Genomic DNA, 13,919 nt, shown 5'->3' with positions numbered 1-13,919 from the left:
ACATGTTGTCCTTTGGCATTTGAGGAAGAAATTTTTTCGACATTTTCATCTTCATTCAGCATTAGTTTTGTTTTGTCTTCTCTGTACGCTTCCTTTTTTAAAAAAGGGATTGACCTAGGCACTCTGTGCATATGTTAGTTGTGTAGCTTGGCTTCTTGTAGAGCTAACAGTGGGAGCTGGGGTGTCTCTGACTCCGCTGCCTGCTTTTGGGACCCTTTCCTCCTACTGGATTGCCTCATCCAGCTTTAATAGAAGAGGAGGTACCCAGTCTCACTGCAACTTGATATACCATGGCTGGCTGATATCCATGGGAGGCCTGTCCTTTTCTGAAGAGAAACAGAGGAGAAGATGTGCAGTGTGTGGAAGAGGAACTAGAGAGGAGGGAGGGAAAACATTGGTCCAGATGTAAAAACAAAACAAAACAATACTATATACTATATTTATAGTATTTTAACTAATTATTTGATAATTTCATACAATGTATTTTGATCATAGTCATCCCTTATTCTTCCCCATAACTCCTCCTAGATCCATCCCTCATCCTCACCTCCTCCCCACTTTATGTCCTCTGTTTTTGTTTGTTTGTTTGTTTGTTTGTTTTTATAACCTACCAAGTCAATTTGTTCTGCCCATACACTCACAGGTGTGGGGCCATTCACTACAGTGTGGTCAACCTGCCAGGGGCCACATCTGCAAAGAAAATGGACTCTCCCTCCCCCAGAAGAAATCAGCTGTCAACAGGTCCTCAGGCAGAGATGGAGAATTATGAGCTCCCTCTCCCTTTATGCTGGAGTGTTGGCTGACTTGACCTTGAGTAGGTCTTATACAGGCAACCACAGCTGCTAGGAGTTCATGATTGCATCAGTCCTTCATGCCCAGAAGACACTGTTTCCCCTTAGTCCTACCCAGCCTCTGGCTCTTAACATCCTTCTGCCCCTCCTCCTTTAAGAGCCCTGAGCCTTGGTCTGAAGGAGTGTGGTATAGATGTCTCACTTGTAACTGAGTATTTCAGAGACACTTATTGTCTGTACTTTGACCAGTTGTGAGTTAACTACTATCCACTGCACAAAGGAAACTTTTTGGATGATCTTCAAGAGTTGCACTATCTATGGATAAAGAGGGCATTTTGATATTACATCTGTTTAGAAAAATAATAATAGCAGCATCACCCCTGGGGCCTGTGAGCTCTCTAACCATGGTTCTTAGCCAGATTTACAGTACCAAGTGTGCATTTCCTCCTATGAAGTGGCTTTAAATCCGATCAGAAATCTACTAGTTACCTCTATAGCATGTGCTGCTGCTGCATATCTTGCTGTGGTGGTCATTATCGTGGCCCGCAGTGCTCACAGCTGGGGAAGAGTGTTTATCCCTACCCCCATCCCTGAAGCAGCTTGCATTCTGGTACTATGAAAGCAAACCAGCAGGAAGGAAGCTTTTCCTGGTCAGCACCAACTTGACTTCTCCGTGTTCTATATCTAGTTTTGGATGTTTATAAATAGACGTTTACATCTTTCATCCTATAAATCTGCTTTGTCTTTATAAACCAGGACCTCGGCCAAATCAGTTCATTCGGGATGTCCATTTCCTGTCTGTTGAGGACCGGGATCAGATCAGCAGCCAGTGATCTGTTCCTGCAACAGAGTAGGTAGAGTTTTAGCTTGTGAGCCATCTGCTGCCCATCAGCTATTCAATCCTGCTGCTACAGCACAAAGAGAAATATAGAGACTATGCAAATCGGTTGCTGGGTTCCAAGACAACCCCAGTTGCAGACATGGAAATTTACATTTCATATACTTCTCAACTCTCATGAAGCACTCTTTCCAGCTAATTAAAAATGGAAAAGCCATTATTTGGGCCTGGAATGAGTGATTTCAATTATTTTTTCTTTTCAGAGTCTCTTGACAATTCAGAACTGGAGCTGTAGGGGTGGTATTAAAATATGGCAAGGGCAGCCACATGTGTGCCACAAAAACAAACAGTGGACCAGTGTGCAAACACACTTACTGAGCTCCACCATTTAGCAAAAGGAGTTAACTTTAAAAGTTGCAAATTAGGGAATAACTCTGGAAATAAATAGCATTTTTAAATCTTCATATTATAAGTAAAAGCACAATCATGAGCCCTTCATTTGAATGAACATATCCACTGCTCACTTCTTTAATACATACTTTTGCTTGTTGTAATGATTGAAGCCAAATTAGACAGCTGCTTAAATGGATTCATGGGAGACACAGATGCCCAGCATTGGTGATGTTTAGAGAAAAAGAAAAAGATCCTGGGCAATTTTATCCTGAGATTTTTCTTAACTAGATTATATTAATGTTTTACAAGATGAATAATCACTTGGACAGAAGAACTATCAAGATGTTGGAGACCCTATTCCAATAAACTGTGCTGTATATCCACATGCAAATGAGTGAAACTAGACCCTTATCTCCAACCGTTTACACAAACCAACCCAGAGTAAAGGACTTAAATGCAAGGCTCAAGACCTCAAAGCTACCGGAAAAAATGGTGGATGTGTTTCACGACACTGGAGAGAAAAAGAATTTTTTAAAGTAATCACTCAAAATTCAGGCAACAAAAGCAAATATTGATAAATGGAATTTCATCAAATTAAAATTCTTCAACACATTAAAGGAAAAAAAAAAACCAAAAGCAAAAAGGGAAAGAGACAGTCTACAGAATGGGAAAAAATTTGGTTTTTCATTATACATCAGAAATTACTGCATCACTGTTTTCTACAAATATGTGTAATCAAGCCAGGAGGTGGTGACGCATGCCTTTAATCCCAACACTCAGGAGGCAGAGGCAGGTGGATCTCTGTGAGTTCAAGGCCTGCCTGATATACAGATCAAGTTCCAGGACAGCCAGGGTCATACAGAGAAACCTTGTCTCAGAGAGAGAGAGAGAGAGAGAGAGAGAGAGAGAGAGAGAGACCCCACTCTAGACAAGCTGAGCATAATACATGCCATCTCTGTCCTTCAAAAAAAAAAACCAAACCCTTAGTTGGTATTAGCACCAAGAAAAAAAAGAAAACAAAATCAAACACACAAAAGCCATTGAGTACACAGTGAATACACCAAGCAGCATTAACTAAATGCTCTCTTTTAAAATCCGCCAGTTACCACCCAAATGGGTTAATTAGATAGTAAAACAGATCACAGAAACAAAAATGTAGTGGGTAGCCATTCCAGCTTTTATCTGGAAGTTCCAACCCCCATTGAGGCTTTGGTAACTGTCACGCCTACAAGGCGGGGCCAAGGGAGGACCCTGAAGACCCGAGATCCAGATGTGCTGGCCCTCTTGATTCCTGGACCCTGGACGCTGGAGGTAGACCAAGCAGAGTTCTCCAGAGAATACCAGTGGACTGCACCACACCTTTTCCAGACCCTGTAAACTATCCCTTCCTTTGTTAGTTACCCCACAAAATAAACCTCTCTTTTAACTACGTGGAGTGGCCTTAATTATTTCACCAATATCTGGCGCCCAACGTGGGGCATGAACCCACGACCCTGAGATTAAGAGTCTCATGGTCTACTGACTGAGCTAGCTAAACACTGATTGGCCAGTAGCCAGGCAGGAAATATAGGCGGGACTAGCAGAGAGGAGAAAGGAAAGGACAGGAAGACAGAGAGAAGAGACACCAGCTGCCGTCCAGGGAGCATCATGTAGAGGCAACAGGTAAAGCCACAGAACACATAGCGACATATAGATTAACAAAAATGGGCTTAGTATAAGAGTAAGAGCTAGACAATGGTAGGCCTGAGCTAATGGCTGAGCAGTTTAAATAATATAAGAGTCAGTGTGTTTATTTTATAAGTGGGCTCCGGGACTGGTGGGGCTTGGTAGGAGCTACAAAAAAAAAAAAAAAACCCTACTTTTCTTTTTTGTGTATATTAAAAATGAGCTGGGTATGGTGGTGAACAACTTTAATCCCAAGCACTTGGGAGGCAGAGGCAGGAGGATCTCTCTGAGTTTGAGACCAGTCTGGTTTACAAGAGAGTCTCTTGTCTCAAAAAAATAAATAAATAAAAATAAAAGGATGTTTTGGATGTGTGTGTGTGTGTGTGTGTGTGTGTGTGTGTGTGTTCCACAGGTTGCAGTATGAGGATGGGGATAGCAGCTGATTTATCATTCAGTGCTCTGCCTTTTGTTTTGGAGACCAGGAAGACAGAAAAAAGAAGTTGAGAGCAAGGAGTTTCATAAATTTCACCACTCCAACAAGTTTAGAGGCAGTTGTGGGGAAAGGAAGGGTGGCCAGAGAAGATTGTCCAGTGGCTCACATCTGGAGCACCCTTGATACTTCCAGAACCCTCACACAGCCTGTGCAGTTCTCCACTTCCAGGAGAGTCTGTCTATGCATTAGCAGCCAGCTCTGCTGAATACTGTTGAGGCGGGGGGGGGGGGGGGGTCATGCAAGAGAGTGGCAAGGTACCTGTGCAGATTTTCAGATGGGCTGCATCTTCCCAGGGCACCCTCTGACCTGCCCACTCACAGCCTGGCCCCTTCTCCCTCTCCACACTCATGCCCAAGAGGCCGGATGTGCACCAAGTTCTCTGCCTGTTCGGAGGTGACATCACAGCCAGGCAGGTTTTTGTGACTCAGGAATTCAGCAGATGCTCTGGAGCTCCGAGCCAAGAGGCCAAGACCCATTCAACGTGTGGCATGCTGCTCTTACAAGTTTCTAGACACTCCATCTAGCCTTCTCCAGAACGTGAGGCTTCATTACACAAAAGGAGCCCAGCTTACAAATGACAGGGAGAAATAAATGACTCCTCTTTCCTTCAGTACTCAGAGGCCCTTAGACTGGTTTAATCATCTCTAACGGGGTGACCTGCCCTCCTTGTACTCAGCTACACACACCATACGGCTATCACCTGGAAGGGATAATGTGGACACCTGCATCCGTGAGCAAGGAACGTCTGGACTTCCTCTCTTTCTTCTCAATGGGTGCCATTCTCCTGGGCTCTCAGCGTTGTTTCTCCTTAATCATTTTAGAGCACAGTGCCTTTAATTATACCTGATTACTCTCTTATTATTTTAATTCCTGACATCCATACGTACATGCACTGTGACTGGGATACACAGGATGGAGAATAAGATAAAAGAGATTGCTGGGTTCCTGTATTTCCAGTCTAGCAAGAAAGAAGACAATGAGGAGCAGGGACCCGAGCGCTAACATCCTTATGTTGTATGGATGCTAAGAAGATACAGCGAAGAGGTGGCCTATGGGAGCAGGAGGGAGGACCTGCCAGCTACATATTCCACGGGGGGCTAATATCTATTTTAAGATGTATAAAAAGAACTGCAAACATTAAACACCTAAACCCCAAATCAGTCCATCAGTGAGAGAGCTATGGAACTCCAGAGAAGAAACACAAGTGCCTAATAAGCACTTGAAAAAGTGTTTGACATCCTTAGCCACCAGGGAAACACTGACTAAAAACACAGAGATTTCATCTCACCCACATGATCTAACTATACTACTCTCGGGTGTAACCCAAATTCTTAGCACCAAGATACTTAAACAACCATATTTATAGCTACAGTCTTCATAATAGACAAGGAACAGAAGCAGCCTAGGTGTCTAGCAACACAGGGATGGAGAAAGACAATGCGGTAGGGTGGGTGGTGGCTCAGAACCTGAGTTACGTTCCCAAGACCTCCATGGTAGGAGGAGAACACTTCCTGCAAGTTGTCTTCTGTCTTCCACAAATGCACTGTGGTATGTGTGCACGCATGTGTGCATGCACACACACACACACACACACACACACACAAATAAATAAATGTAATTTAAAAAATAAGTATGCATTCACATAGTGAAACTTCATGCAGCTGTGAAGAGAAGTGAAATCATGACATTTGCAGGCAAATGGATACAACTGGAAGTCATGTTAAACAAAGCAAGTTAGACTCAGACAAATACTGTATGTTTTCTCTTATGTGCAGAAGCTACACTTAAAATCATATGTATGAGCTGAGCGTGGCAGCACACTTCTTAAATCACAGCACTTGGGAAGCACAAGCAGGCAGATCTCTGAGTTCAAGTCCCGGCTAGTCTACAAAGTGAGTTCCAAGACAGCCAAGGCTACAAAGAGAAACCCTGCTCAAAAAACCAATGTGTGTGTGTGTGTATGTGTGTGTGTGTGTGTGTGTATGTGTGTGTGTGTGTGTGTGTGTGTGTAGTGTGTATGCATGCGTGTGTGTGTGTGTGTGTATGTATGTGTGTGTGTATGTGCATGTGTGTGTGTGTGTGTGTGTGTGTGTGTGTGTGTGTGTGTACAGGACGTATACATCTATACGTGTGTTTGTATAGCTGACAAGACTAGAAAAGGGTCATGGATGGGAAGGAAGAGATCTTCAGGGAGACAGGAAATAGAAAGAAGCTCTGGGCACCAGGCACAGACGGTTCACATACATACACACAAATTGAAAATAAATAAATCTTTAAAACAAATGTAGAAGGGGAGAACTAAAGAAGAGGAGAAAGGGAACAGACAGGAGGCTCGGAGAGGGCCTAGGAGAGAGCAGTGGGGGAGGGGGCCACCGAGAACAAAACACAGTGACAGGTCAGTGACAGGATGCCCTGGTGAAGCCGCTCGCTGCTGGGTAGACTAACCTGTAAGATTAATTCTAAAAGGGAAGGCTGTTTGCTCACTCAGTCTTTCTAGAGACCCTGCTGGTGCCAGGCTGAGGGCTCGATGGTGAGCAACACGTGGGGAATTCTCTCGCTTGTCTCATTCTCATGAAAACAAATGACAGCTGATACACTTCCTGTGCAGGTGTATAACGGGGAGCCTGAGGGCGCCCTGACAGTCACAGTGGCTTCTGGAAGGAATTGTTTGGAAGCACATACCTAAAAGGGAAGAGACAATGAGGCCGAGCCAAGGCCTTTGGTCTCTCTGTCATATCCACCCTAGCCCACGTGACCTGGTACCCCTTCATGAAGCTGATTTGGGTACTTGCCTTCTGTCTTTGTGTGGTTTCCTAAGGATTCCCACAGACATCTCCAGATCCTCCCCTGGGGAATTTCAAGGCCTGTTTGCCTAGCCAGTACCTTTGTCCCTGGTAGTTCACATCTCACAGGTAGGAGGACATGACGGCCTTGGCCTTGCTCATGGCTTAGCTCAGGCCCCACAGGTCACAGCTGTGCCTATTTGCATATGCAGCTATGTGGGTCACAAAACTAGAAAGGACTCTTGGGAGGCAGAGGCAGGAGGATCTCTGAGTTCACAGCCAGCCTGTTCTACAGAGTGAGTCCCAGGACAGCCAGCGCTACAGAGAGAAAGCCTGCCTTGGAAAAGCAAACAAACAAAAAACAAGAAACCAGAATGGGAACTGTGAAGGGGGGCGGGGCATAGCAAGAAGTTTTGTTTTGTTTTCTTGCTTTTTCGAGACAGGGTTTCTCTGTGTAGTTTTGGTGCCTGTCCTGGAACTCACTCTGTAGCCCAGGCTGGCCTCGAACTCACAGAGATCCCCCTGGCTCTGCCTCCCGAGTGCTGGGATTAAAGGCGTGCGCCATCACCGCCCAGCAAGAAGTTTTATACAAGGCGTTCGTTGTGTTTGTTTATGTATCTACTTGTGAGCGTGTTTATGCACATGAAAGCCAGGGATTAACAATGGACATCTTCCTCAATTGTTCTCCACTCTTTATTTAGTTTAATTTTTTTTTAAATTATCTCAGTTAGTGCATGTGTGGGCACATGTGTGTGCCTGTGTGTGGGCATGTCACAGCACACACGTGGAGGTCAGAGGACAACGTTCAGGAGTTGGTTCTCTCCTTCCACCATGCACATCCCCGGGATCCAACTCAGGGTGTCAGGCTCGACAGTGCTATCCATTAAGCCACCTCACCAGCTCATTTCCACCGTAATGTTTGAGGCAGGGTCTGTTATTGAACCTGGAGCCTGCTGCTCTGGACGAAGTGCTGGCCGGTGAGCCCCAGGGATCCTCCTGTCCCGGCCCTCCCTCCCCGCAGTGCCACGCCTGGCTGTCTTACAGGGGTTCTGGGGTCTCAAACTGGAGTCCTTGTGCCTGCCTAGCAAGCATGATACTGAGCCATCTCCCTAGCCCTCAAGCTTTTGATAATTAACTCGGTCCGCTGTGGGTGGGGACGGTCCCCCCACCCCCCCACCCCCCCACCCCGTTTTCCTCGCATTCCTAAAGGGGGTACTTACTGCTGTCAGGCTAATTACCCAGCAACAAAAAGCCAATGGTTAACTTAGATTGACCCCAAACTCCACAGCCATGCTTCCTTCCCTCGTGGCCTCTCTAGCCAGACTGGAAGAGTGATCTGGAGGAATGTTTACAAGAGAACTCTCCGGCAGCCAGCAGGTGCACGGAAGTGTGACAGCTCGTGGAGCGTGTGGGGGGGGACGGGGGGGGGGGGGGACGGGGCGGGGACGGGAGGGGGACGATGACACGGGACAGGACAGGACACCAGGACCTTGGGTTACAAGCCTTCCCTCCTCTGTCACCATTTACTCTTTTCAGTTCTCACTTGCCCCAGATAGGTCAGCACCACAGGGGCATGAAGTTCTCATTGATGTCCTCCCAGGGGGTCTCTGGGCAAGCCACTCAAGGACCTGCTGGGCCTCCCAAGGAAGGAAGAGCCACAGGACAGCCTCCTGATGACCTCCAGGCAGCTGGAAGGGAATCCTCATTAAGATAATTTTGGGAGCATTTACAGAGATGAAGTTCAGGGTCAGTGCTCAGTGTGGTTCCTGGTTAAAAAAAGGAAGAAGAAGAAGAAGAAAAACCTTTGATACTCTCAGGAGAGAAGCCAGGCACCCAGAGAACACCCACAGAAGAGTCCAGGGAGAGAAGGCCGAGTTGAAGGGCTAGACTGCAGGGTCCTCAGGGCACCCAAGCAGCTCTGCTGGCACTTCACTACCGTCCCTGGGCAGTGTGCCTCTGACTCGAACAGGCAGTGAACCTGGCTGTGCCCAAGGCATCAACCAGCTATTGCCTTGGACTCTGTGGGAAGACTCACTCACTTTCTCAGGGAGGTGATCAGTGTCTGTCTCCATCTTGCTCTCTGACAGATCTCACTGTGGAGGAACTACCGCTACCATAGAACATTATAAATGTGAGACGTCACAGGAATCTAGACACAGAGAGGACACCGTAGTGGAATGCCCTTGAAGCGCTAGAAATTCGGAAAGCGTGGCTGGCTTTTCCTTGCAGGCACCTTCTCCCTCTGCCTTATTCTCCTGTTGCTATGTCTCCCAACTCTTCCCTCTCCAGCTGGAACTCAGAACTGAGGAGACTGGTCCTTCCCCACAAATTGAAAACCAATTAGCTGCCTGGTTCTCGCTTCTCATCATAAAGTTACTACGTCTTTTCAAGTCTAAAATATACGGCTATATTAGACATGGTGGCACACACCTTTAACCCCAGCACTCGGGAGGCAGAGGCAGGCGGATCTGAGTTCGAGGGCAGCCTGGTCTACAGAGTGAGTTCCAGGGCAGCCAGGACTATGTAGAGAGACCCTGTCTCAAACAAAATACAAAACAAAACAAACAGAACAAAAACAAAAAAAGAAAGAAAGGAAATACATTAATACATGGTTGTCTTGGCAACACCCAGACAGAACCAGGAGGCTGTTACTTTCCTTGACCAGCATGCTGGTTGCCTCCTGTTTTGGAAGAAGGAAGACTTCCCTATTCTTTTTATCCCTCCCCAGACTAGGTCCACACTGCCAGGCCCACATTCCGTACATCTCTGGGTAGGTAACGACTTCTTCAGTCCAATCAGCCCCTTTCCGTTGCTCCTTATCCACCAGGCTAACCAACCCTTCAGGATGTGACCCTCAGTTTCCCTCCAAGGGGAGCTACTGAGTCCTCAGTTTCCCCCAAGGATCCTCTCGGCAGCCCCACCTCCCCTTGATCAGAGGACGGCCCAGGATCCGTTCCATGGGAGAAAGCGTACGCTTTGTGAAGTGCTCTTTTTATTCCAGGAAGTTTGAATAATGATGCCGGGAGATGAGAATCCTGTTTCGTCTACACAATTGGTCAGTGCATACAGAAAAGACCAGACCCTAGGAAAGGCTGTTGATCCTCAAGCTCCAACAGTGTCAATGAAGCGAGAGGACTGATGAACTTGAACGTCCATTATGTGTTCAGAGGGTAGTAATGAAGCAAAGGGAGAGGAGAGGGCACTTGTCTCCCACACACCTTCTTTTCCTGCATCGCTTGTCTTCCAAGTCTGGAGCTCTCGTGGCTCCATTCTGTTGGCCTGAAAGCCAGGCCCGTAAGATCATTCTCACTCTGGGGGACAGAGTCCTTAACACTTGGAAGTGCTTGAGATGGAGAGATGAGTGGATAATGGAGGCTGGAAAGGGTTCATGTGTTTACTGTTCTTGAATTAAATATGGAGCAGAGAGCTGGTGCCCAGGCTGTTCCAGCCTTGGTTGCAGATACTATGTGCCAAGCTGGCCCAGGGAAGGGGCACTAAGTGCTTGAACATCTGCCCAGCCATTGTGGGGTGCCAAGTCGTCAGGATGAAGCTTTCTCAATCTTCTTCTGTCTTCTGTTCCTTTCTTGATCATTGGCTCCTCAGATGGCTGGATAAAGGCAATATCCCACGTGCTGCAGATAAAATCCCAGCCAAGATTTCTCTTTGCCCTTAGGATTGAGGAGGTTGCAGACATTCCAGTTCATTCCATATGCAGCAGGAAGGGCTTAATATAGAACAGCTGTAGGAACATGGAGAAGGACAATCCATAGGAGTCTTTTCTCCAAGCCATCCTGAACCCAGCTCAAGAAAACTTGGGTCTTGTCTCCTTATCCTATTGGGGTTCTACTTGGGAAAGGGGGTGGGATAAGGCAAGGCCCCCCACTGCTCTGTCTCTCTAGGAAGATCATTTATCATTTCGTTAGAAAGGTCACCTTTCATTCCCACAAGCCCCTCCCATTTTCCTAAATGACTCTTCTGGTCTCCTGGACCCTAAGACTTCACTGAGATTCTGCTAGAGGCTAACTGGCCTTCTCAAACTCTGGACTGGAGCTGCCTGGAAGGGGACTCCAGCACCCCCGCCCCAAGAATGTTCTACATTACGTCTCACTTATGACTGTAGTCTATCGACAGTATCAGGCTGACAGCACTGTGCAAGAGTGTGGTCTGTGCTGGCTGGAATCTGGAAGCTGAGTGACCAGAGTGTGCCTTGCTCCTCTGTCGGCCTCACCCTCTGCTTAAAATGCAAGACTCTGCAGCCTCCTGGACTGTTACCCAGAGGATGCTCCATGCTGTCTTCCTAACCGCCCCCCCCCCCCAGTCTCTCTGTCTTCCTCTAGGTTTGTTTTCCTGTTCATCCTCCATGTTATCACGACACACACTCTTCTGTGTTGTCACTTTGGGTAAAACTTCTCTACTAAAAACCTGGCTGTCCCCATGGACCACCTTGTTTGAAGTCCTGTTAAGAAGATGAAGAACGAGGAGAAGGAGAAGAAGGAGAAGGAGAAGAAGAAGAAGTAGAAGAAAAAAAAGAAGAAGAAGGAGGAGGAGGAGGAGGAGAAGGAGGAGGAGAAGAAGAAGAAGAAGAAGAAGAAGAAGAAGAAGAAGAAGAAGAAGAAGAAGAAGAAGAAGAAGAAAAAGAAGCAGCTCTCTGCCTCTGTCTGCTCTTACTCATCACATGACGCGCAGAGCCTGTCCTGTGAGGCCCACAGGCCCAGGCTATTTGGTGAAGGTGCTCTCTAGGATGCACAGCTGTTCAACTACGGATCCGCCCATTTCCCTTCAGCCGCTGAGATGTCTTCCAGCTCATATTTCTTTCCCTCTGAATCTTGCTGCCATCACGGGGACCACTCATAGTTTTATGGGCAGCTCCTTCTAGCATCGGGGTTTGCGATACCCTCAGCTTCGGAATGTCTCCCAGATGGCCTACACTCAGAGTACTCCTCCCCTTCCCCCACCCCTTCCTTATCTGGAAACATGGCTTGAAGGTCTCCTCCGAGCACGGGACAGCGCCAGCACTCCAGCCTGAGATGTGAGCAGGTCTGTGACGGCAGTCCTGTCATTGATCCCTCGTCTTCTGTGGGGAGCCCCAAGTGCCCCAGCCCTCCCCGCTACCTGACATGTTTTCACTTGCGGGTGTTCGAAACCAGTCCGAGAGCAGGAAAACTCACGGTTACACTGATGCCTCTCACATCTGTGCCTCGGTCCTGTACCTCCCCCCTGCACTCCGGTCCGCATGTCCAGCTGACAGCCCGACTCGCCACACCACTCGACCCCTCCGAAGGAGCGCCTCGGCTGCTGTCTTCCTTCCCCTTCTCGGTCCCCGCAGCCTGTCCCTTCAGCTCAGTGATGCCAACCTTCCTCGTTGCTCGGGAGGAAACCCTGGGGCCTGCGTGACTTCCCAGGACTCTGTTCTCCCACACGTCTTTCTGTCATTGGCAAATCATTCGGATCTGACCTCCAAAGCACATTTTGAATCTGCCCACTTCTTCTCCCACATCTCCTCAAGCCGCTGGCTCAGCGCTCGCTCTTCTAGAGTCTGCTGGACATTGGTTCTACCCATCACTCCCTTGCTACAAATGCCGTGATGCCTTCCAACCTCAGAGTAAAAGGCCCAAGTGCCACGAGGACCGTGGGGTCGGAGCTGGACTAACCCAACCTCCCTGACTTATTTCCTATTCTCCCTGTAGCCTTGCTGCCTTCCGGCTGTTTTTTAGACACCACAGTCCCACCTCAGACCCCTGGCCCTCCCTCTTCCCGGGAGGCAGTACAACCCTCCCTGTTTCCCACCTGCTCCTCCTTCACTTCCTGCACACTTCTACTCCAGGGTCACCTCAGCAGTGAGGCCTCCCCTCATCACCCAGCGTGAATAAACAGCAGCTGGACTCTCACCTTCTGTGCTGTTGTGTTCTTGTATGTGACCACAAACAAGGCCTTGTTGATCACGCCAGGCCAGCGCTGGCTTGGCAGGCGGAGACCTTATCTGGTTGGCTGACTGCTGCTCCTCCAGGGCCGTAAACTCACTAGACAGTGAGTGGTAGGTGATCTAGATCTAGAATGGTGGTGGTGGGGTGGTGGTGGGGTGGTGGTGGTGATGGTGGGGTGGTGGTGGGTACAGCTTTTCCTAGGGATGTGATCCTTTCTTGCTTGAAATAATCGTTGAAAGTTCAGGGGAGGGTTGCAGATGTCTGGAGACTCATTCTTTCCCAAGAGTGCCTCCAACTCACCCTGTCTGAATCTGCAAGAGCACAGATCTGAGGCCAGCGATCCAGGAGATAGCGTCAATCTTGTGACTGCCGATGTGGGTTAGAGGTTGTCCTGTCCTGTGCCGATGGCTTAGGACACATATGCGCGTTCCACTGAAATGTTCTCTATCTCAAAATGTGCTCACATGGTCAGTGTGACAGTGCACACCGTTAGTGCTCCCACCGTCCTATTATCCAGAGAATAAATCAAGCCAAAAGTCCCCGGCTCGGACTGAGTGATCGCTACAGTGTATCATTCACAATGTCTGTTCAGAGGAGGTAAGTTCTTAATCACATCCTCATCCTCACATTAAGAAGCACTGAGGATACTTACCTGGCAGGGGAGATACCATGATCACGAAGGTGGTTTTCCCAGGGCAAGGCTTATCCATTGCACTCCGGATGTGCTGACCCCTGCGATTTCCCAAATGCGGGAAACTCGACTGCATAATTTGTGGTAGTGGGGGACTGCGTTCGCGCTCTCCCCTGAAAAAAAAAAAAAAAGAAGCACTGAGGGCAGGAGACAAAGAAGTCCCAGAAAAATCTCTTTCAGAGTACACAAAATCCAGTTAATCAAAACGGGCCACTCTCCAAAATGTCTGGCAGCCAACACTCACTACCCCAACGAAGCTGAGCAGTGCGGCCTTGCTTTTTTTTTATGATTTATTTATCTTTATTTTATGTGCGTTGGTGTTTGGCCTACACTTATGTCTG

The 13,919-nt window shown here is 47.9% G+C and overlaps 1 non-coding gene across 1 annotated transcript; it reads left to right on the top strand.

Moving 5' to 3' along the window:
* The first annotated feature begins 13,531 nt into the window (after nt 1-13,531).
* Nucleotides 13,532-13,694, top strand: LOC131897252 (U1 spliceosomal RNA). Its single transcript, XR_009375613.1, has one exon. It is a non-coding gene; the product is annotated as a U1 spliceosomal RNA (small nuclear RNA).
* Nucleotides 13,695-13,919: the final 225 nt, after the last annotated feature.

The sequence above is a fragment of the Peromyscus eremicus genome, chromosome 20 (assembly GCF_949786415.1).
Source record: "Peromyscus eremicus chromosome 20, PerEre_H2_v1, whole genome shotgun sequence".
NCBI classification, from domain to species: Eukaryota; Metazoa; Chordata; class Mammalia; order Rodentia; family Cricetidae; genus Peromyscus; species Peromyscus eremicus.
The sequence above is the reverse complement of the archived record's forward strand: the minus strand, read 5'-3'. Positions and strand labels throughout refer to the sequence as shown.